The sequence below is a fragment of the Heloderma suspectum genome, chromosome 4 (assembly GCF_057233095.1).
Source record: "Heloderma suspectum isolate Gila_16-S chromosome 4, 16-S_ref, whole genome shotgun sequence".
Classification (NCBI taxonomy): Eukaryota; Metazoa; Chordata; class Lepidosauria; order Squamata; family Helodermatidae; genus Heloderma; species Heloderma suspectum.
Genome location: NC_139461.1, coordinates 103,419,232 through 103,442,505, shown reverse-complemented (window position 1 = coordinate 103,442,505; position 23,274 = coordinate 103,419,232). Strand labels below are relative to the sequence as shown.

Sequence of the window (23,274 nt, the reverse complement as noted above, 5' to 3'; positions counted from 1 at the left end):
CAACTGCATTGTCTTCTCCCCTCCCCCATCCAGCCGTTTGGAAGAGGAGGCGGAGAAAGCGGAAGGGGTTCCCCTTTCTCCTGAGGTGAGTTGCGCCTCTCTCTTGCGGCGTGGCTGGCTTAACTTTTTCCAAAAAGAGTGGGACTTTACGGCAGCAAAAGTTGGTGCGCATTTCTCCCCTTGCTCCCCCCCCCCCTTTCCTTGGCGGCGCGTGGTAACTGCCTGTGGCTTCAATGCAAAGCAATTTTGTCTGGGGACTAGAATCGCTCCTGGCGAGGATACTTGTGCGCTTCTCCTTCTTCTCATTGATAAAATATGGAGCGTGTGAACCGCGTTCGGGCTGAGATTTGTTGTTTTTGGGAGACAAATGAAAATGATGTTCTGTCAAGAGATACTCACCCTCGCCGCTTGCAGATAGGAAGGGCGCGCGCGCGGGGGGGGGGGTGTCTTCTGTGTCTCGTAGCTTCTCTTTCCCAATCCCTATTCTCCCCCCCCCCCTTGCCCTTTGTTGGAAAATGGATCAAGTGGCCACTGAGCAGGAGGACAGGTGACCGGCGTGATGGTTTGTTGTGGGACGGATGCGCTCGTCCCCACCCCGCCCTTCCTGTGTCTCCCTGCGCAACAGGTAGAGATGTCAAAAGCTAGGAAGAGCTTGTTCCGAGCTCATGGTCACGATGACGCTTTTGTTCTTCTCGGCTGGATGAGTCTCCAAAAGTGAAAGGGAAACGTGTTAACCAAAATCTTTCTCGTCCCCATTCGCCCCCTCTCCCTCCATTCCACACCCACACCCGTGCGCGCTGTGCGTGAGTGTCCCTTCCACCGACCGGTCTTCTGTCCCATTTTCATGAGATCAACAGCTCGTCCTTGGGAATCATAAGAAAAACCAAACATAACCAAAGCCGAATACCGAGGGGATTGTTCTCAATGACTGTCAAGGGGATTCAGACAAAGAGGTGCATCTACCGGAAATAATGACTTGAGAGATTCTCCTCCCTTGCCCCCACCCGCCTCCATTAAAATTGTTTTTCTGGGAGGCTCAGTCAGAGGGAAGTTTTGAACTGGAGGCTGTGATCAGGCATGAAGGAAAGTCCAGGAAAGACCTTTTTTGAAGTTGCAGGATCGAATCGATTCAGTTCAAAAAGGCGAAAACAGTAGTTAGAGCTGCTGTTGGATACACAAGGACGGGGGGTTTGGGGGGGGGAGGTGGGAGGGAAAAGGGGTGAGACGGAGAAACCTGCTGCCGCTCGCTGGTTCTTTGTCTGCTCGGAGAACTTGAACAAAAGAGGAAACTCGGATGAACTCTCCATCTCCCCTTTTGGGTTATCTGGTATTTGAGCAGTTTCTTGATGCTTCTTTAACTTTTCCCAAAGACTTGCAAAGCTTTCCAACTACTCGTCAGAGAGTCTTGATTTTTATTTTTCGCAAGTTAGGGAAGAGGGAAGGTGAGTTATATTAGATTATTTCTCTCTTCGTCCTTCATTATGGCTTTGTTACCAACTGAAAGTGTTAAGTGGAAGGTGCACTGCGAGGCTGTTGGGATGGTAGACTAGGGAAAAATCCATTTGGGTCTTGTTGTTAACACTTCGGACTTAAGATGTTGATTTTGTTAATGCCTGCAATCCTGTCAGTTTGGATCTGCTTATGTAAGGCAGTTTGGTGGTGGTGGTGGAGAATCTGCCTCTGCCTGAAATGTGGCTTCTCCGGATGCAGATTTGAAAGAGAGATGTTTGTGAGTGTACAGGGGAACCAAGAATGCAATGTTTAAATTATCAGATTGCAGGAAAAGTGGGCATTTTGGAAGGTGTGGTCTGTAATGAACCTGCATGGGTGAGATGCAGGTGAATGCTGACTCTTTGTTGATTTTGGGTTTGTGGAGGAAGGATAAATATGACATAGGTAACACCAGATATCTCTGTACCTGTATAGAAGTAGAAGGCTTCTATAGAAATAGAAAGTTTTGGACCATTGTGGAAGCACATTTGTTTGAATGCAGTAAAATGGGCCATTATTAAGATGGAGGCAACTTTGATCTACCTTCATGGTATACTTTTGAAAATCTTGTTTCTTTGTTTATTGCAGAGTGTTATTATTTCTCCCTTTCTGTTAAGTTCTGGGACTTTTGATAACTTACTTTATATTCCTGTTTGTTCTCTTATGACCCTTAACATCTTAAACCTCTATCTTATATATTCTGAATTCTTCTATTATAATTCTATAACCACTTTCTTCTTCATCCCATTGTTTCTCTCTGCTTTCTCCAGGTGTTATGTTTCCAGTATACCTGTTATACAACTTGCTTCTTACTGCTTATGCACTGTTTACCATGATTGGATTTTCAGTCATTTCAGTGTACCCGCACATCTTTTCTTAGTCATTTCTTTCCACGCAGACTCTTAGGGCATGTCTTCATTACAAACTTACAGAGGTTTAAGAGTCATTTCCCTCTCACCAGTGAATCCTGGGAAGTGTAGTTTTGTGATGCAGACTAGGAATCTCTAATGCAGCCTCTCCCAACCCAGTTTTTTCTAGATGTTTTGGACTACAGATCCCACTAGTCTTAGCCCAAGCCAGCATGGCCAGTGGATAGGAATGATGAGAGCTGGAGTCAAAAACATTTGGAGGGATCCCGGTTGGGGAAGGCGGCTTTAATGGAGTTTTCAGCACCCACACTAAACTCAAGGGATCTTTGGGAAACTGTGGATTGGTATAAAACTAGTTTGGGTTTATATTGTAGATGCACCCTTTGTTGTCTTCTCACTTTTTTCTTACAAATATGTGCAGGCTTTCCTAGGATCCATCCAGATGTTCAGATTACTTCCTGTCATGGCTGTCCTGTTAAACTGACATAATTCTAACACTCTAGTCCTGGAGGGACTAGAGTAACACATAGGTCAGGTCTACATTTAAATTTGCTCTAGAATTTCCTGCTATTGTAATCACTGATGGATCCAGCCCAGTCAGATCACTAGTATGGACAAAAGATTGGCAGTTTGATCACTGTTGTGTGATTAGGCCTTCTATGAGTCCTATTATGTAGAATATGTGTATGCCACTTTTCCAACTAAAGGCTGACAAATGTTTGAGATTGTAAACTCTAATACAAAAAATACTTACCAACTTCATTCAGTTCAGCAGATCTCATATTTTAAGGATGGAGCTGTGAGAAGATAAGAGGCAAGGCTTCTAACTAGTTCTATCATCTCATGCCTTGTGCTTTTAAACTTATGTTCCTAAAAGATTTGTTTTTCTCATTACTTAAATCTGTCTTTCTTACTTATACCTTTTGTATAATGCACTTCTCAACATCCTTGGTAACTCCCTTGCCTCATTCCTTACCCTTGCCTCATTCCTTACCCTAGTGCTTCAAGTTATCTACTGTGTGTAGACTCCCAGGGCTTCTCAATAGCAATGGAGGCATCAAGCCTAGGCAGCTACTCTGGGAGTCTGGCGGTTGCTATTTTGATTTGGCATTACGAAACTGCAATGAACACTTTGGGCAATGTGCAGTTGTTCGGTGGCTTCTCCATTTTTCAGATTGAAGTAGGTTATGAAAAGGGAAGTTGGCCTTCAGAAATATAGCCAAGTACAAGCTTTGGTTGTAGGAATCAGCCATGGAGTTTTGTTAGAAATGTTGGGCTGCAATTCCATACTTGGGAGTATGTTGTTGTTGTTGTTGTTCAGTCTTTAAGTCGTGTCCGACTCTTCGTGACCCCATGGACCATAGCGTGCCAGGCCTTCCTGTCCTGCGCTCTCTCCCGGAGTGTGCTCAAGTTCATATTCATTGCATCGGTGATGCTGTCTAGCCATCTCATCCTCTGCCGTCCCCTTCTCCTTTTGCCTTCCATCTTTCCCAGCATCAGGGTCTTTTCCAGAGAGTTTTCTCTTTGCATTAGGTGGCCAAAATATTTGAGCTTCAGCTTCAGTATCTGTCCTTCCAATGAGCACTCAGGGTTGATTTCCTTTAGGATTGACTGATTTGACCTCCTTGCAGTCCAGGGGACTCGTAAGAGTCTTCTCCAGCACCACAGTTCGAAAGCATCAATTCTTCGGCGCTCAGCCTTCCTTATAGTCCAGCTCTCAGCCATACGTTACTACTGGGAAAACCATAGCTTTGATTATATGAACCTTTGTTGGCAAGGTGATGTCTCTGCAATCTTAATTCTGACCTGTGATTCATCCAACCCGGTGTTTCTCATGATGTACTCTGCATATAAGTTAAATAAGCAGGGTGACAATATGCAGCCTTGTCGTACTCCTTTCCCAATTTGGAACCAATCGGTTGTTCCATGTCTGGTTCTTACTGTTGCTTCTTGACCCTCGTACAGGTTTCTCAGGAGACAGGTAAGGTGGTCTGGTACTCCCATCTCTTTAAGAATTTGCCACAGTTTGTTGTGATCCACACAATCAAAGGCTTTAGTGTAGTCAATGAAGCAGAGATAGACGTTTTTCTGGAATTCTCTTGCCTTTTCCATGATCCAGCCAATGTTGGCGAATTGATCTCTGGTTCCTCTGCCTCTTTGGAACCCAGCTTGTACTTCCGGTAGTTCTCGGTTCACATACTGCTGAAGCCTAGCTTGTAGGATTTTGAGCATAACCTTGCTGGCATGTGAAATGAGTGCAATTGTACAGTAGTTTGAACACTTGTTGGCATTGCCCTTCTTTGGAATTGGAATGTAAACTGACCTTTTCCAGTCTTGTGGCCACTCTTGAGTGTTCCAAATTTGTTGGCATATTGAGTGCAACACTTTAACAGCATCATCTTTTAGGATCTTAAATAGCTCAGCTGGAATACTGTCATCTCCGCTAGCTTTGTTCTTAGTAATGCTTCCTAAGGCCCACTTGACTTCACTCTCTAGGATGTCCAGCTCAAGTTCAGTGAGCGCACTGTCATGGCTATCAGGGACATTCAGATCTTTCCTGTATAGTTCTTCTGTGTATTCTTTCCACCTCTTCTTAATCTCATCTGCTTCTGTTAGGTCCCTGCCTTCTTTGTCCTTTATCATGCCCATCTTTGCACAAAACGTTCCCTTGAGATCTCCGATTTTCTTGAAAAGATCTCTAGTCTTTCCCATTCTTTTGTTTTCCTCGATTTTTTTGCATTTTTCATTTAAGAAGGCCTTCTTGTCTCTCCTGGCTATTCTCTGGAACTCTGCATTCAGTTGGATAGAGCTTCCCCTTTCTCCCTTGCTTTTCGCTTCCCTTCTTTCCTCAGCTTCTTGTAAAGCCTCATCAGACAGCTACTTTGCTTTCTTGCATTTCTTTTTCTTTGGGATGGATTTCGTTGCTGCCTCCTGAACAATGTTACGGACCTCCGTCCATAGTTCCTCAGGCACTCTGTCTATCAGGTGTAATCCCTGAAATCTATTCCTCACCTCCACTGTATATTCATAAGGGATATGATTTAGGTCATACCTGAATGGTTTAGGGGTTTTCCCTATGTTCTTCAATTTAAGCCGAAATTTTGCAACAAGAAGCCCATGATCTGAGCCACAGTCAGCTGCAGGTCTTGTTTTTACTGACTGTATAGAGCTTCTTCATCTTTGGCTGCAAAGGACATAATCAATCTGATTTCGATATTGACCATGTGGTGATGTCCATGTGTAGAGTCGCCTCTTGTGCTGTTGGAAAAGAGTATTTGCTATGATCAGCGTGTTCTCTTGGCAAAACTCTATTAGCCTTTGTCCTGCTTCATTTTGTACACCAAGGCCATGCCTGCCTGTTATCCCGGTGATTTCTTGACTTCCTACTTTAGCATTCCAATCCCCTATGATGAAGAGGACATCTTTTTTTGGTGTTAGTTCTAGAAGGTGTTGTAGGTCTTCATAGAACCCATCAACCTCATCTTCTTTGGCATCAGTGGTTGGGGCATCGACTTGAATTACTGTGGTGTTGAATGGTTTGCCTTGGATTCGTACTGAGATCATTCTATCGTTTTTGAGATTGTACCCCAGTCCTGCTTTTCCCACCCGTTTGTTGACTATGAGTGCTACTCCATTTCTTCTAAGGGATTCTTGCCCACAGTAGTAGATATGATGGTCACCTGAATTAAATTCGCCCATGCTTGTCCATTTTAGTTCGCTGATTCCCAAGATGTCGATGTTCAATCTTGCCATCTCATGTTTGACCACCTCCAGCTTACCCTGATTCATTGATCTGACATTCCAGGTTCCTAAACAATATTGTTCTTTACAGCATCGGACTTTCTTTTCACCACCAGACACATCCACAGCTGAGTGTCCTTTCGGCTTTGGCCCAGCCGCTTCACTGTTTCTGGCGCTACTTGGAAATACCCTCTGCTCTTCCCCAGTAGTATATTGGACACCTTCCGACCTGTGGGGCTCATCTTCCGGTGTCATATCTTTTAGCCTTGTGATACGCTACATGGGGTTTTCTTGGCAAGAATACTGGAGTGGGTTGCCATTTCCTTCTCCAGTGGACCACATTTTGTCAGAACTCTCCACCATGACCTGTCTGTCTTGGGTGGCCCTGCACAGCATAGCTTATGGCTTCACTGAGTTACGCAAGCCCCTTCGCCACAACAAGGCAGTGATCCATGAAATGGTGGGAGTATGTTACATTGAACTTAATAGGGCTTACCTTTGAGTAGACACATACAGGATTGCAGTGCTTATAAACCTAAAAGCAACCTGTAAGCGCTGAGTACCTAAATCCAAAAGAGCAATCAGCCCTGTTTGTGTTAGACAAGTCTTCCAGTGAAGTGCATGTTGTCCGTCTGAACTTCTGCCCAACATCCGCATACATAATGAAAATGGATGAGACCATGATTCCCAGAAGATGAGTTGTAACTATATTAGGGAAGTGTCCCATATTTAGTTTAAACACATAATCCTAAAAGTGTTAACATTAGGAGCCACATGTAAAGCCACACATAAATAAAGCCCCACTTTTCCCATTGCAAAGTATCCTTCAGAGAGGTGGGCAAGCCCTCTCCCCAATGTGCTTTTATTTCTGTCAGTATTACAGACCCTGCGAACGTTGGTCTTGAACTTCTCAGGGTTAAAAGTAATTTAGCTTAAGATGGGGGCAGGGTGGGTGTGGGGAAAACTGATGGGCAGAAAAATTATCAGAGCGTTCCCTTCCATCCCTTCTCCAATGCAGGGTTGCCCCATTTTGAGAATGCTTTGCAACTGGGAAGTGATTGTTTGGGCTTTATTGGATGGTGCAATGTGTAATTTTCCCATAAGTCTCCAGGAACAAGCTATAAAATAAGGTGAAAATTGTCAAGTCAGAAATGCTAAGACTTCGGAATAAATGCTTGTCCATGGTTTCGTCTTGATGATTTCTGTCTGGTTCTACTCATTTTTCATTCTATTCTGTGTCTGCATACTGGATGAGCTTCCTATCACCTGTAAGTGTTTTCTCCTCTAATATGCAGTTAAGTATAATGTTTGTAAGTCTTTAGAGTTGTAGACCCACCCACATTTAACCATCCAACAGTTTCAGCTGTTCTGGGTGATTATGGCAGGCTAGTTTTCATAGTTTATTGTGAATTATGTAAGTAATAAAGCTTGTGTTATATTGTACACCAGACTCAAGTCCTTATTTGAATATAAAGGTTGGAAAAAAGTGCTGCCAGAGTTATTCGGTTTTATCAGGTGATGATAAGGCTCCACAGATAAAGGTAAGGTTCCAAAGCTCAACACATGTGAGCAACTCCTGAGGAAAGCTTGCATCCTAAATTCTCTCACAGTGATGTTTAACAATGGCAAAAATTCAACATTTGAGATAAAATGTGTCAACCTGTAATCATGTACACACTTAACCTCAAAGTCATTGAGCTCATTGGGGCTTATTTCTGAGCAGGCATGCATAGAATTGTGCTGTAATACAAGCTTATTAGGGCGCAATCCTATGCATGTTTAGACAGAAAAAAGTCCTACAACTCCTAGCATCCCCTAGCCTGCATGGCTAGCTGGGGCATGCTGGGAGTTGCAGAACTTTTGTTTTGTCTGAACAAGCATAGGATTGTGCCCTTAGGCTGCAGTTGTATAGGTACTTACCTGGGAGTAAGTTCCATTGAACTCAATGGGACTTACTTCTGAGTAGATGCATATAGGATTGCATTGTAAAAGGATATCAGGATAACTCTGATACTTTCCTCTTGAGATGCAAATGACACTTGCTGTATACTTACAGCATACTGAATTCTAACCATTTAGTTGAAAATCTAACCACTGAAAAATCAATGGGACTTAATTCCAAGTAAGTATACTTACAATTACAGCCTTAGAATTGTTTTATAATGCAACTGCTCACATGTATTAGTACCAAAGCTTACAACCATTCATTTCTATTGAATAGGTAAAAGGTGTGAATGTCAATGAAACAGGATGTCTGCCAAAATGCTAGGTCTAAATCTATGTCAAGCACAACCAGATGGATGCTATATTTTATTAAGTTTCAAATGGTGGAGTGGAATACAGTGCAAAGCAAAGAAGACGTCAATACCTGTATTTATAAATTGTTTGAATTTCTGAAAAGTTATGGATTACAATATACATCCAGCATTCAGGATGAGGTATGTGCTTCCTGATCTTTGCAAAATAAATTTTGTTTAATGCTTCCCTTTATTCTGATGATTGACAAACTTGTATATTTTCCCTTAGTTATCTTGTGCATCTATTAGTTATGTTCTCTGAAATAAATGGATTTGTTAAATACAGCTTCTTAAATGTTGATATTACTGTTGCATTTTAAAAAAAAAGATTGTTCAAGGACATATGTCCAATAGAAATGGAATATTTAAGAACTGTATACACAGACTACTTTAATACTGCCTTCCCCATTTTGAACTTTTTCTCTAGGGAACTATTACAACTGTTCATTAACTGTTGCCATGATGTTGAATGTATTTCTCAAATGAGAAATGATTAGAATCTGGTGACATACCTTGACTGTTCTCTTGCCATGCTATTCTTACTAATGTATTACCACCATGATTTTCGCTTACGATCTTACTCATTTCTTAATTCAAGTACTATACTGTTGCATCCATATTAAGGCAGTGCCATGATTTCTACTTCTGCATGAATACTGTAGACTAGCCTTCCCCAACCTGGTATCCTCTGGATGTGTTGGACTGCAACTCCCAGCAGCCTCACCCAGCATGGCCAATGGTCAGGGATAATGGGAGCAGTAGTATAAAATATCTGGAGGACACCAAGTTGGGGAAGGCTGCTGTAGATTATTTTCTGAAGTATTGAATGAACTGGGAATTGTTTTATTTAGAATTAAGTGTTTTGTTTATGTTGAAGAAAAATTGACTTCTTTTTTTCTTCAACATAGGAAAGTGAGATATAATGAATGCTGTGATGCTATTTTAAGCACTTGTGGAATCTTGCTTGCTGTGTTCAGACATGACCTGTGCCTGCCTAAGACCCTGCTAGGCCCTAACAAAGAGGTACTAGATTGGGGTGTTGCTTTACAAAAAAAATTGTTAGAATGTTTTGGCATTGAATGTTTTCTTCAGGTGTTTTTTTTCCTTCTGAAATTTGCTTCAGGGTTTTAAATTTGTAAGCAACCATTGTTATATCAAGTTTGTTTTGTCAGATGCTTTTCTGGAATTCATTAGTATTGTGATAGTCAGGTTCACTCTGTAGATCAAGGTGGGCAACACCTGGTCCATGGGCCACATGCAGCCCTCCATGCCTGTGTTTTGTGTGTGCGTGCACACATGTGTGAGTTCCCAGTTGCCATCCTGCTACTGCAAGCACTGCCCTGTGTATTGCCCCTGCAGTAGGCTTCGAACTCTTAATTTAGAGGTGCCAAGATAGTGATAAATCAGATCCAGATTTACTTACAAGGAGATACTTCACTGAGTACAATCAGCACACAGGCGAACCCAGTGGTTGGATCAGACAGCTTCTCTGAACCCAGAGCCATCGGGTAAAATGGGTCTTATATCATCCATGTTAGCAGTGAGGCAGCATGACACTAGCAAGCGCCAACTAGCGTTCATTCCTAGCATAGGCATAATAGTGCTTGGTCAGAAGGGACACAGTCGGAACTTTCCCACTACAGACACCTGCAGCTTTAAGACAGACAAGCCTCACTTCCCAAGCACATCTTGATAAAATACCTTCTAGCTTGTTAGTATGGAATGCGCTGAGGCTGCTCTCTCAGCCTTATCACTCTTTGACTCATCTTGGTAAATCAAGAGGCCTGTTAGGGAAAACAGCAGCCTTCTGACCAAAGTCAGAGTATTATGGGGCATCTAAGCCCCTCTCAAACTACTAATAGCTTGGTTCAGGCCTGGGGCCTTACACCCTGGAACATTGGGCTCCAACCAGTATGCCAGACAGTTGTTTGACAGGCTGGCAGGAGCCTGATGTTGCAGGGAAAGAGGGTGCATGAGGAGTCCTCCCTACATGCCCTCTTTCCCTGGAGAATCACTGTGATGGGGGAAAGGTTAAAGCCTTCTCCCCATCACAGTGATCTGCAGTAGGATTTGGGGGAGGTGTCTGTGGGTGGTGTGCATACGTGTGGTGTAGATGTGTGATGGGCCATGCATCCAACACCCTATATGGCAATCTACCAGAGGGAGGTTGCTCACCCTCACTGTAGATGAACTATGGGTTGGATCCAGACTTAGTCATACTTAGTGTAGACCCATTGAAATCAATAGGCGTTAAGTTGTAATAACTAAGTCCTATTGATTTCAATGGGTCTTAAGTAGGACTACGTGGATCCAACCCCCTGGTTTTAAGTGGTCAAGGTGGCTGCTATGAAGAAAACATTAGTGTTCTGTTCAGCAATAGCTATTTAGATCCGTTAAAGATTGAAATACTGTTAAATACACCCTATAAAAGGTATTCCATAGAAGTCCTAAGTCTCAGTTGTGATTTCTGTATTGGTTTTGTCTGTCAGTTCTGTATGTTCAGTGTGTATTTAGAGCACAGTAGGAGCTCCATCAAAATAGCTGCTTTTGATGTGCATGTTTTCTCCCAAATGATTTGTTGAGGTCTATAACAGATGTAGGGCAGTCAAGTATGCATTTCTTAAGAAAAGTGTTGAGGATGGCTGGTTTTGTGTGGGTGTGTGAGAGAGAGAGAAGAATAATCACTTGTTTTCCAATTTGTTAAAATAACCTTAATTGTGTATTTCAATCTGGATTATATTGATGGCTGATTGATAGTCTTACTGCAGTGATGTGGTAGTTTCTTCCTTGTGGCAACTTCCTGCATGGCTCTGGTAATGTTTAAATTGCAGAGCCACATGTTCTAGACAAATGATGTAGTTCCTTCCCAAGTGAACATGATGATCCCTCTTCTGGCTTTCCTGTATACAGTAGCTTTTTAGCAGAATACACTTCAAACTGTGAGAGGAGACTGTTGTTCAACATGCCAATATGTTCCCTTCTTCCTAGCTATGGAGCCAGGGCAACCAAGAACAAGCTCCTCATACTATGTCTCGGCCAAGATTCTTAGAAGCTGGTGATTGCTTACCATCCTTCTTGATAGCTAGGTCAAGTGAGGATGGTGGCTGTGATAGGGAGTTAAAGAAATGGGACTGGCCAAGAAAGGAGAGGCACTTTGACCAAGTATATGTAATTGCTTAAAGTGCAAAAAGGATATACAAGCAACTAATAAAGACAAAATAGGTGGTACTTGGAAGATTTAAAGCTTGATTATCAACATAAACTGTAAACTGAAGCCAACTGAAAGTCCCTGGCTTTCTTTTGCCAATAGTATTATTGTGAGTTAATTTCTTTGTATATGGTATGTCCTATACTTGAGTCATCCAATGAGTATCAAAAAAGGGGGGAAGTAGTTTACCACCTTCTGACAAGAACTGCCTTAGTTGGCATATACAGACAGAACAAGAAACAGTCTTGTGGCACTTTAAAGATTAACAAATTTATTCTGGCATAAGCATTCATAGACATTGTCTGCATCATCAGATGCATGGAGTGTTAACTTCAAATTGGCAGATTTATATACACATGCTGGGGCAGGGGAATGTAAACTGTATGGTCAGAGAGAATTGAAAGCCAAAAAAATACAGTGATAATTACCTTCACAGTTGCCATTCACAAAACGTTGTTGGGTGATAACAAACACCATTGCAACAGTCAGCAGATTAACATATGTAGTGTGTTAACTTTGTCCTTGTTCAAACTCATCAATCTCTTGATGAGTTATATTTCAGCAATTTTGCATTGTTATCTGTCGTTGAAATCCTTTGTTCAAGAATGGCCACCGTAAGGTCATCAGCAAAGGGCCATTTTTCACAATCACTGGTACCCACCATGGGTTATAGTGCATGCTAGCCACCATTATGAATATTCAAGCTGTGGCAGGCAGTTGCTGCGGCTTATTGTGACATGTGAACTCATCCATTGTGGCTTGTTGGCGTGGTTAACAAGCCACCCAGAACCCTACTGCAGCCCATGGGTTCTGGGTGGCTTGTTACCCATGGCAACAAGGCACCCTGACTGGGTTCGCATATCACAATAAGCTGTGGCTTGAATATTCACAATGGCAGCCGGCATGCACTGCAATACACCATGGCTTATTTAAGCCATGATGTGCTGACGATAATGCGATCCAGGTCAGAGTGTCCTGGGAGGTTAAAATGCTCCCTTATTGTTTTTTGAATATTGCCATTCTTGTTGTCAGACTTGCCTTTTTGTTTGTTTTGCATAGAGACTGGCCTGTTTGTCCTATGTAGAAGGCTTTGGGGCATTGCTGGCAAATGATGGCATCTATCACACGGGAAGATGTTTCAGGTGTTCATACACTTGGTCATTATTAGACCCTGTAAATGTGTTGCCAGAGTAAGTATGGGAACAGAATTGGCACCTTGATCTGCCACAGGCTCTGGTTCCTGTGTCTGTATCTCTGTTGCGAGGACTGCTGTTGCTGGTGAATAACTTCTTTAGGCTGGGTGGCTGTTAGCAAGTACAGGCCTACCACTCAAGGCCTGTCAGAGGGAAGTGTCATTGGCCAGGATGGGTTGTAGATCACTGATGATACATTTGAGTGGTCTTAGCTGGGAACTATAGGTGACAACCAGTAGTGTTCTGTTGTTTTCTCTTTGGGGTCTGACCTGTAGTAGATGCAAATAGATAACAAGATCTCTTTTGCATGCAGCAAGAGGTCTATTTTCGACTTTATGTAGTAAGGGCATAGTTGGGTCTTTTCGAGTGTAATAAACTATAATTGAATGAATGCTGGCTATGCACTTTTGGGGGTATATACTTTTAGGGTATGCAGAGCTAACCTTTATCAGGATTATTTGAGCATTTTAGTCTTATTTTTGTATGTTTTGGAACAAACCATTAAAAATCTTAGTCTTAGTCTTCTGCTCTTCAGAGTCAAGCTACCAATCCCACCTACTTCTTTCCTTGGTAGTTGTATTTTAGAAAGGAGAAAAAGTTACTTTAGTGTACAATCCTATGCATGTTTAGACAGAAAAAAAGTCAACAATTCCCAGCATTCTGGCTGGGGAATGCTGGAAGGTGTCGGACGTTTTCTGTCTAAAAAGCATAGGATTGTGCCTTAGTAACTCAAAGTGACTTTGGTCTACGCAAAGTGATATTGGTCTATGCTTACATAACAAAGAATGGCAGCTACACATTTAGAGCATAAGATAAAGCAAGAGAAGTGCCACAGCTAAAGATTCCTTTCAGATTATTTTTTAAAGCAAAGCCCAATCAGTGGCTACCTTACACTTAGAAGTCAACTTTATTTATTTATTAAATTTATTAATCGCCCATCTGGCCGGTCACCCAGCCACTCTATGAAAAAAGCTCTTCTTGAATTGCTTAAATTGCATCACCAGCATCATCTATTGAAAAAAGCAATATGGGCAAGCACATTTTTTGCTGTAAGAAAACCTCATTATTTTTTAAAAGTGTATCTAAACAATACAAATGTTCAAAAATACTCTTAACTATCTGCTTCGGAAGGCTAATTTATCATTGTGAAGAAGGAGATTACAAAGAAGTGCTGATAATAAATTTTAATATTTGCTAAAAATATTTTAGTTTTTATGTAGTGGACTTCTGGGCCCAGCAGTAGTAGCAACTGAGTCCTCTAAAAAACACAAAGTTAAAAAAATGAAAAATGCTTCATAAAGAACATAATCAATGGGAAAGATATATATTAGCCATGGAACAAATTATTTCACCCACTAAGAATTTCCTCACAACTTTATTGGGTGGGAAATGGGTTTCAAAATAGGAGTTGGAGAAATTGCAGACCTTAATCATGGTAGCCATACTGTTTTAGGTGGGGAGGATAGCGATGTATGAGAAAATTGTTTCAGTTTGTTTATCCAATTCACATTGTCTGGATCAAACACAGATTTGAATGCAATCTGTGATCAAAGTCTATACATTTCCAAGCTTGCAATATGATTCGTGGACCAAAAAAAGTGCATTAGGCAGCATGTGTACATTTTAAAAATGCGCATGAAAAATGTGTACTTTTGAAAAATGTGTACAAGTACACTTTAGTCAATGGGAGAAGGGTGTGTCCATTTCAAAGATGTGCACAGCTGATGTGTACATTTGGAAAAATGTACACAAATATGCATGGATTTTTATATGAAAAGAAAAAAAGCTTGCAATCTGATACGGACTTTGAGTCAGAACAAGCATTGAGGTGGAATCTGGAGAACTTCAGCGAGCTCGAGTTTTGCCGATTTGCACACCTCTAGAGGAGGATGAGAAAACTGCTTCATTGCTTTTTGGCTGATGGGGATCACGTTAGAAGAGCAAGCTTGCTTGGGTATAGGCTGAGCCCCTAAACAGGAAGGTTCACTGCCAACAGAAAGCTTCAGAAAAACTGATCAAGGAAGGGGGTCATGACTCTTCTGCATGGACACAGTGACTGTGGAAGATTCACCACAGGACTTGACAGTACCCTGTATTTCTCCCTCAACTGTTGGCATGAATATAGCTCTAACTCTTGATGAACTAGATTGAGAAGAGAAGAAGGGCTGAATTGGGGGTGTGGGAAGCATATACAGTCCTTTCATCCTTCATAAAATGTACTCCTGTGTACACATGGTGATGGAGAAAGGAAGAAAAACGGGATTCATACTCTCTATGGAGATCTCTCTGAGGATGAATTAGGATCATGCCCTCTAAAAAAAAGAGTGGTGCTGGGATCAAAATTTGGTCTGTAAACTGTGATAACTAAGGTAGGAGATGCAACATAGTTGGAATACATTCACTTTTATTGTTTTCCTGAAATGTTTTTATGTTTATTAAGTAGCAGGGGTGTTATTTGCAACTCATTTGTTATATATTAACTTTTGTGTGTGCAGTATGAAATTGGCTGCAGATCATCTGTGAAGCCCAAGGGGTGTTTGCTGGCCTACTGCTAAATTGTATTTTTTCTTCTGTTGATTAAAATGTGGGAACAGGCTTTACTTTCTCTGAGGATTTAAGAATTTTGTACATTTTTACGCATGATAGGATTGTGTAATTTGTGCATTACAGGAGTGCAAGTAGCATATGGTCACCTCACTGATGTTTGTTCCTTTCCACACATTTATTTTATTATGTTATAGTTTATTTCATTTCTATACTGCCTGATAGCCAAAGCTCTCTGGGCGGTTCACAAAAATTAAACCCAAGAAGCACACAAAACAATATAAAATATAAAAACATTAAAACCACAATATAACAATACAACCAGAATTTAAAAAGAATAAAATCTAGCCACGTTGCAGAGATTTCAAATACGGATTTCAAACAGCAAAGCTAAAAGTCTAGAAAGCTAAAATGCCTGGGAAATTAAAAAGGTCTTCACCTGGTGCCGGAGGAAATACAATGTAGGTGCCAGGCGAACCTCACTAGAGAGCTCATTCCACAGCCGGGGTGCCACAGCAGAAAAGGCCCTCCTCCTATTAGCCACCTGCCTCACTTCCTTTGGCAGGGGTTCATGGAGAAGGGCCGCTGAGGATGATCTTCAGGTCCGGACAGGCACATATGGAAGGAGGTGATCCTTCAGATAACCTGGCCCCAAGCTGTTAAGGGCTTTGAATGTTAATACCAGCACTTTGAATTGGGCCCGGAAATGGACTAGCAGCCAGTGCAGCTGGAAAAGTACTGGCATAATATGTATGAGTTCATTGTTAACAGGGACTGGCCAATCTTGCTGCCCTATTTTGGACCAGGTGAAGTTTCCAGACCGTTTTCAAAGGCAGCCCGACGTATAACGCATTGCAGTAATCCAGATGAGAAGTTATCAGAGCATGGATAACTGTAGCTAGGCTATCTCTGTCCAGACAAGGGCGTAGTTGGTATAGCAGCCTAAGCTGATGAAAAGTGCTCTGTGCCACTGAGTTCACCTGTGCCTCAAGTGACAGTTCTTGGTCCAAGAGCACCCCCAAACTACGAACGTGATCCTTTAGGGGGACTGCAACCCCCTCCGGAACAGGTTGAATATCACCTAGCCAGGCAGATGAACCACCCACTAACAGTACCTCCGTCTTGTCTGGATTGAGTTTCAGTTTATTGGCCCTCATCCAGTCCATTACCGTGCCCAGGCACTGATTCAGAACAGCCACTGCCTCACCTGAGTTTGATGAGAAAGAGAGGTAGAACTGGGTGTCATCCACATATTGATGGCACCTCAGCCCACACCTCCGGATAACCTCCCCCAGCAGTTTCATGTAGATGTTAAACAGTATGGGGGATAAAATAGAGCCCTGTAGTAATTGTCATGGTACAGAGCAATAATCCCCCAGCACCACCTTCTGGACTCAGCCATCCAAGTAGGAGTGGAACCACTGCAGTGCAGTGCCTCCAACTCCCAACCCAGACAACCTATCCAGAAGGATACCATGGTCGATGGTATCGAAAGCCACTGAGAGGTCCAGAAGAATCAACAGGGTCGCACTCCCCTTGTCCCTCTCTCAGCGGAGGTCATCCTACAGGGCGACCAAGGCAGTTTCCCTTCCAAAACCAGTCCTGAAGCCTGATTGAAATGGATCTAGATAATCCATTTCATTCAAGAGTGCCTGGAGCTGTCCTGCAACCACCCGCTCAAGCAACTTGCCCAGAAAGGGGGTGTTGGCCACTGGCCTATAATTGTTAACGTCCTCCGAGTCCAGGTTAGGATTTTCAGGAGTGGTCTGATTACTGCCTCTTTTAAAGATGCCGGCACCACTCCATCTCTCAAGGAGGAATTTACAACCTCCTGGACCCAGCCTGACATCCCCTCCTTGTTTGATTTAATAAGCCATGAAGGGCAAGGGTCAAGCACACATGTGGTTGATCGGACTTGGTCAAGCACCTTGTCTGCATCCTCAGGGCTCAATAACTGAAACTCATCCAATAAAACTGGACCAGACAGTGCTCTGAATGCCTCTACCAATGGTGTTCAATTCATGATGAATCTGAGCAACCTTATCTTCAAAGTGCCATGCAAACTCGTCGCAGTGTGTAACCGAGGGTTCCATAGTCTCTCTCCCTGGCCCAGAATGTAACAGGCCGCAAACCACTTGGGATGACACTAAGAAGATGCAATCCTGGTGGAAAAGAACTGTCTCTTTGCCACCCTCACTTCCACAGAGTAGGCTTGATAATGAGCTCTAACCTCTGTTCGGTCAGACTCAGCACAAGTCTTCCTCCACCTGCATTCTAGCTGTCTCCCCTCTTGCTTCATTGCCCTCAGCTCAGGTGTATACCAGGGAGCTGGCTGGGCTCTGCTAAGAGGAGAGGGCGCTTGGGCGTGATTGTGTCAACCGCCAAGTCATCCCTGCATTCCACAATGAGACCTGGGCTTCGACAGGAACACCAGCCATACCAGCAGGAAAATCCCCCAGAGCCCTCTGGAATCCATCAGAATCCATTAGCCTCCGGGGGCATCCTATTTTAATAGGTCCCCCACACTTGCAGAGGGGAAAGGCTGCCAAGAGTATAAACCTCAGCAGGAAGTGAGGAACCACATTTGCTCCTATTCATTAAGTAGCATTTACCACTGAAAGGAATATGTAAGTTGTGGAAATAAAACATAATGCTCAGCGTGTTGTCAAACATGCTGAGTACTTATGTGGAACTGTACTACCTCCAGAATGCACACGAGAGAATTACCTAGTTGAAAGCCTCCTGAAGAAAAAATCTCCCTATCCTTCACAAACCTTCTCATGTGCAGGGAGACTATTACATGTGGATAAAACAGGTGTTTTCCTGCATGCATTCTCTTTAGTCACTCTAACCCTTATCCACAAATGGATGGCTAGCAATCACTTTCTAAGCCAGGGATCCCCAACCTTTTTGGTCCTGTGGGCATATTTGGTAATTTGAGAAACTACTGTGGGCAAAACTACAAAATACCTAATTAGTGGATTGCCACTTTGGCATCTGCCTGTCACATCTATGGATCTTAGCCTGCAATTTATACAGTAAAAACTTTTGTTTTGTGTCTATTGGACACTGCAACGTCCCTTTAATAAGGGATTGTCTAATTCAACTGATTGCTGCTGGTGTAACACAGCTAATGCTTCTTTTTAACATGAGTTTTGGAAATGTCCAGTAGTAGCTTCTTTTGTGGGGGAGATTATTACACAGATACATTTTGTACTGGAACAGTCTTTAATATTCACTGTTGTACATGATCTTTTAAATTATTTACCTGCTTCATGACAATTAACAAATGGTCAGCATAAAATGGATTCTCTGCACCCTTTTGACAGCTAAAAGACTAATATTATAACACTGGAAGGATAAACACTCACCTCATATAATGCAGTGGATTTAGGACCTTAGAACATTTTCAGTATTTGAATGGGTAACATGTAGACACCACCTCCAAATGGAAACTTACCTGGATATTTGGTCTATTTTTGTTAAAGCCTATGATAACTGCTAGAACGCTGTATGCATTTTATACAAATCCATGTATGTATATTTAAAAAAAAAAAAGGACAGACATTTTCTTTCGGGAGCCCATGGGCACCATGTTGGGGACCCCTTCTGGAGCACCATGGGAAGTGCCTGTGGGCACCTGTGGGTGGTGCGTTGGGGACTCCTGTTCTAATCCATCCATTCTTTTTGTCTACCACCCTTTAAAGTTTCTATTTTGTATAAGCACATCTCTTTGGCGCTCCCCTCTCTGTATATGTGTATGTGCGTGAAGCAAAGTGCTTGCTTATCTTTCCCACTGAACTCAGTGATATGCCAAAGTGCTTAACTGTGGCTGTATTAGGCTCTACATGTTTGTAGAGAGCATTCCAGATCTGTAATGACTTTCAGGTCAACTTGTTTCTTCTAGCTTAATATCCAGATCTCAAATTTCAAGCAACAACATTTAATTTTTAGTGTATGACACTCTTATCATAATTATAAAGAATATTTTAATTGATTTCCATATTTTTGCTTTTGTGGCAAACCTGCGGTGGTGAAAACTTGCCACTATCAGCACACATGATGTCAGCTATTGGGTGGAGAGTTTGATGAATGCGCTATCCCTCTCTAAGCATTGCAGGACAGCCAAGCAGAAAAGTATTGCCCAATTCTTGTTATTTCTCTGGAATTTGGGATCCCGGATCTCAGCCAGATATTGGCAGAGCTTACTCTAGAGCTCACAAAAGTGAGCTGGGAAGCTTTCCATGCTGCCTAGAACACAAGATATGCCTACTCTGTCAGTCTTCCTTGGCCTCTTTCAAATACAAGAGAGCTCCCCTAGCCATTGAGGCTAGGGAAATCAATAAACTGTGTGTGTGCGTGTGTGCATACGAGAGAGATCCTTTTACTTGGTAGCAGTATTCCGAAGGTTCAATATACAAAGTACATTTTAGAAGAAGGGGGATGCAAATAAGTGGGCTACAGCTGGAGAGGGGCTCATTTTCTTACACTGATTTTAGTCCAGTAGACTGGATTACTGCAGTGCTCTCTGTGATGGACAGTTTTTGAAGACTGTTTGGAAACTGTAACAGATGTGGAATGCAGCTGCCAGAATGATGTTTGGCACTCAATGATCTGAACACATTATGGCAATTCTACATGAGCTATACTGGGTGTCTAGTTATTTCTGGACCCAACTTAAAGTGCTGATATTGACCTTTAAAGACTTTGACAGCCTGGAACAAAATTACTGTCAGGGTTGCCTTCACCCATATGAACCTCGTGAGCCTTATGATTGGTTTTGGAGGCCCTGCTTTCTAGATTACTGTAACAACTGGAAATATGAATATGTCTCGGTTCTTTCTGTTAGTATATGCAGTAAAGCTTTGCCATATAGCATGAAAAGTTGTGTTTGATATGTCTTTTTGACAAACAAAGTTGGTGGGTTTACTTTTCCATTATCTGTCTTCCACAGTTTTCTATACCATTTGTCTAGAGTTAGTTCCAGTGCTGAGTAGTGCTAAATGGTCTGCTACCAACATAAAAGCTATGAATTCTTTAAAGACCACATTTTCATTTGTCTCTACAAAGACATTAAATGGTGCCAGACCTGGGTCAGGTTTGATTGTTTGCTCAGTTATGTTTGACACCTCCCTGGACACCAGCATTTAGAAGGTTTCTACTGGAAGGAATATCTACCAAACACAAACATATGAGCTTTTGTCTGCACCCCTTCCAGCACTCTGTGGAGCAATCCCCAGTTATGTAGGATAACTTCAATGGAATCATGTACCACCTATGCACTATATAAAATATGAAATAATTTTCCAGCCAAAACATTGGCAGCAGGCTTCTAGTCTCTTTAATATTAATATAAAATTTCTTAGATTAGGAATGGCTAGCTGGTAGCTTGTAGACTAGAGGGGCCATAGCTCAGTGGTAGAGCACATGCTTTGCATGCAAAGGTCCCAGGTTCGGTCCCAGGTTCAGTCCCTGACATCTCCGGGTAGGGCTGGAAAAGATCCTGCCTGAAATCCTGAAAGAGCCTCTGCCAGTCAGTGTCAACACTGGGCTAGACAGACCCAGGATCTGACTCTGTATAAAGAAGCCTCCTATGTTCCTGAGCGACTTTGCTGGGTCCTTAGAGACCCTAGTGGTTTTTAATCAAGGTGTTATAAAGTCCTTTTGCTCAGAGTTCCATTTTTAAAGAAAAGAAGCAATGAGATTTTGTGAAGTGGGATTGGGAGCTTGGAAACACAGGGTTCATTCATGTAATATCTGAATGGAACTGTGATGAAATGGCCGATAACCCTCACTTGGCTGCTACCCATCTGACCCAGTACAGGATCCAGATAGGGCACTGTCAAAGTTCCACTTATGAGGTGGACCCCCTGAGCAACTAAGGGTCTCTTGCCTCCTTAAGAGTCCGACCTTCTTCCTTTTAAATTTCCCCTTCCCAGTAATGTGTGGTTTAGACTGTAGATGTGGGGTGACTGGCACTCTAGACATAGGGTTTAACCACAGGGTTCAACCACAGCAGTTTGCTGGTAAATTTAAAGCTAGCAAATCACAACTAAAGGTATTTACACAATAGAGCTGAGTGATATAAAAGACATTAAAAGAAAATAAAAGTCACAAAATGCAAGTTCCTTTACTCTAGCTGTCCTTAGACTTTTCTAGGCTTCTTCCTGCTGACTCTTCAGACTCTGCTCTCACTTCAGGCTCTGGCCATCTCTGCTGTTACTGGCTCTCTCGCTCTCTTTATATACCATCCTCCCTCAAAACTGAGAGTACTGTTTCAACCCTGAAGAAATGAAGCTAAATGGAGAAATGAAACTGACACTAAACTGACTAAATGAAACTACTCCTCCCAACAGCGGAGTTGTTTAACCCCTCCCAACAGAAAACTCCAGGCCTCTTAGCCTGACCTTTCCCCCCCCATTGCCTCTGTAGGCCTCAAATCTTCACAGGCACTTTAATGACTGACCACTAAACTGTCAACAGCTCCTTGTATGTTTGCTGTCACCATTCAGAGTGTTTTTCTACATGACACTGTTAATCAGCTGTTAATTTGCTGTATGTATGGAGATCTCAAGAACTGAGATCCGAGCACTACACGAGGAGCGTTTTCTTTCCTGTTTTTCTGCTACATAACTTCTAGGTGGCACTGTGGTATAGCGGAATAGTGCAAATACACAAGAGGAAATCGCACTTTCTTTTGCTTCCCAATTAAATGCCGCATTTTCCTTGCTCTAAAAAAAACCTCACTGAAAGTGCTCTTTAGGCACAGAAGTGAAACTGGAGGGTCATGATGTCATCTAAAGAACCCATAAACAATTGTGAGTAGGGAGTGATGAGTGCATGATAAATTCCTTATTTAGAAAAGCCCAGTCTTTATCCTACACCTCAGAATGCAGTTACAAAATCTTTTGGTAATGTTCTTAGTCACAGAACTTACTTCCCACACCTCTTTGGAAGATGGTGGTGAGGTGTGAGGTTATAAAGATAACCCCCAATTTTTAATGAGAAAAACAAATAAAAATTCAAAACAACCAAATGTAACATGAACTTTGAAATTCATGCAGCTAGTTAAAAAAACTATTTCTTTGTTTCAAACAGTTCTTCTATAGCAGGGTTTGTTGCACTGTTACTATTACTCTAATTATAAGTACTTTAGCTATGACAACCTTTCTTTTAAACCTAAATACTGATTTGTCCATTTGAACCCCTAGTTATCAATCTCTCTTCTCTTGCTCTTCCTCATAAATCTTCTTCTCCTAATAGTCACTTCTAACGATCAACCAGGTCAGCACCTGCTTTCTTCCCAAGATTCCGAAAGGGGTTTCCCTCCCTTAGTGCAGGGCCAGCTTCTCTGTCAGTCAAATGGAAGATGTGAAATTACCTCAGACAATGCATCATCATCATCATATATCGGAGTGGGCAAGCTGTTGGACTACAACTCCAATCATTCCCGAGTGTTGGACATGCTGGCTGGTGCTAATGGGAGTTGGAATCCAACAACATTTGGAAGGCCACAAGTTCCAAACCCTGATATATATGAATAGCAATCTCGGTTCTCTGAGTGCTGGTCCATATGCAGCCAAAATAGCACCCTCGTACACAAGGGGGAGATACTAGCAGGCTTGGGAAAATCCCAAGGTGTGTGGAAGTCCCAAAACACACACACATCTTAAGTAGGGGAAAAACAGAATAGTCTAATGAAGACTAAGCAAGCTCAGTGGATAGAGAATGCTGACTGATGACTGGAAGGGGACAGCAAGATTCCTCTTGTCAATTTATAATCATGCATGCAGTAATTATACAATACATACACACTCACACAGAGTATATAACAAAATTCACCCGAATGTACACTAAAAATTCAGTCTCTGTACATTTTGTGAAATAACATCTGTTTATTTTATAGACATTTTTGCTGTACTGCCATGCTG

General features: G+C 42.2%; 1 long non-coding RNA gene across 1 annotated transcript in view; it reads left to right on the top strand.

The window, feature by feature from the left end:
- The first annotated feature begins 825 nt into the window (after positions 1 to 825).
- LOC146347221 (uncharacterized) overlaps positions 826 to 23,274 on the top strand; it is a 380,000-nt gene continuing 357,551 nt past the window's right edge. The window contains exon 1 of the long non-coding RNA XR_014790201.1: positions 826 to 1,442. This is a non-coding gene — a long non-coding RNA (uncharacterized LOC146347221). The remainder of the gene's footprint in view (positions 1,443 to 23,274) is intronic.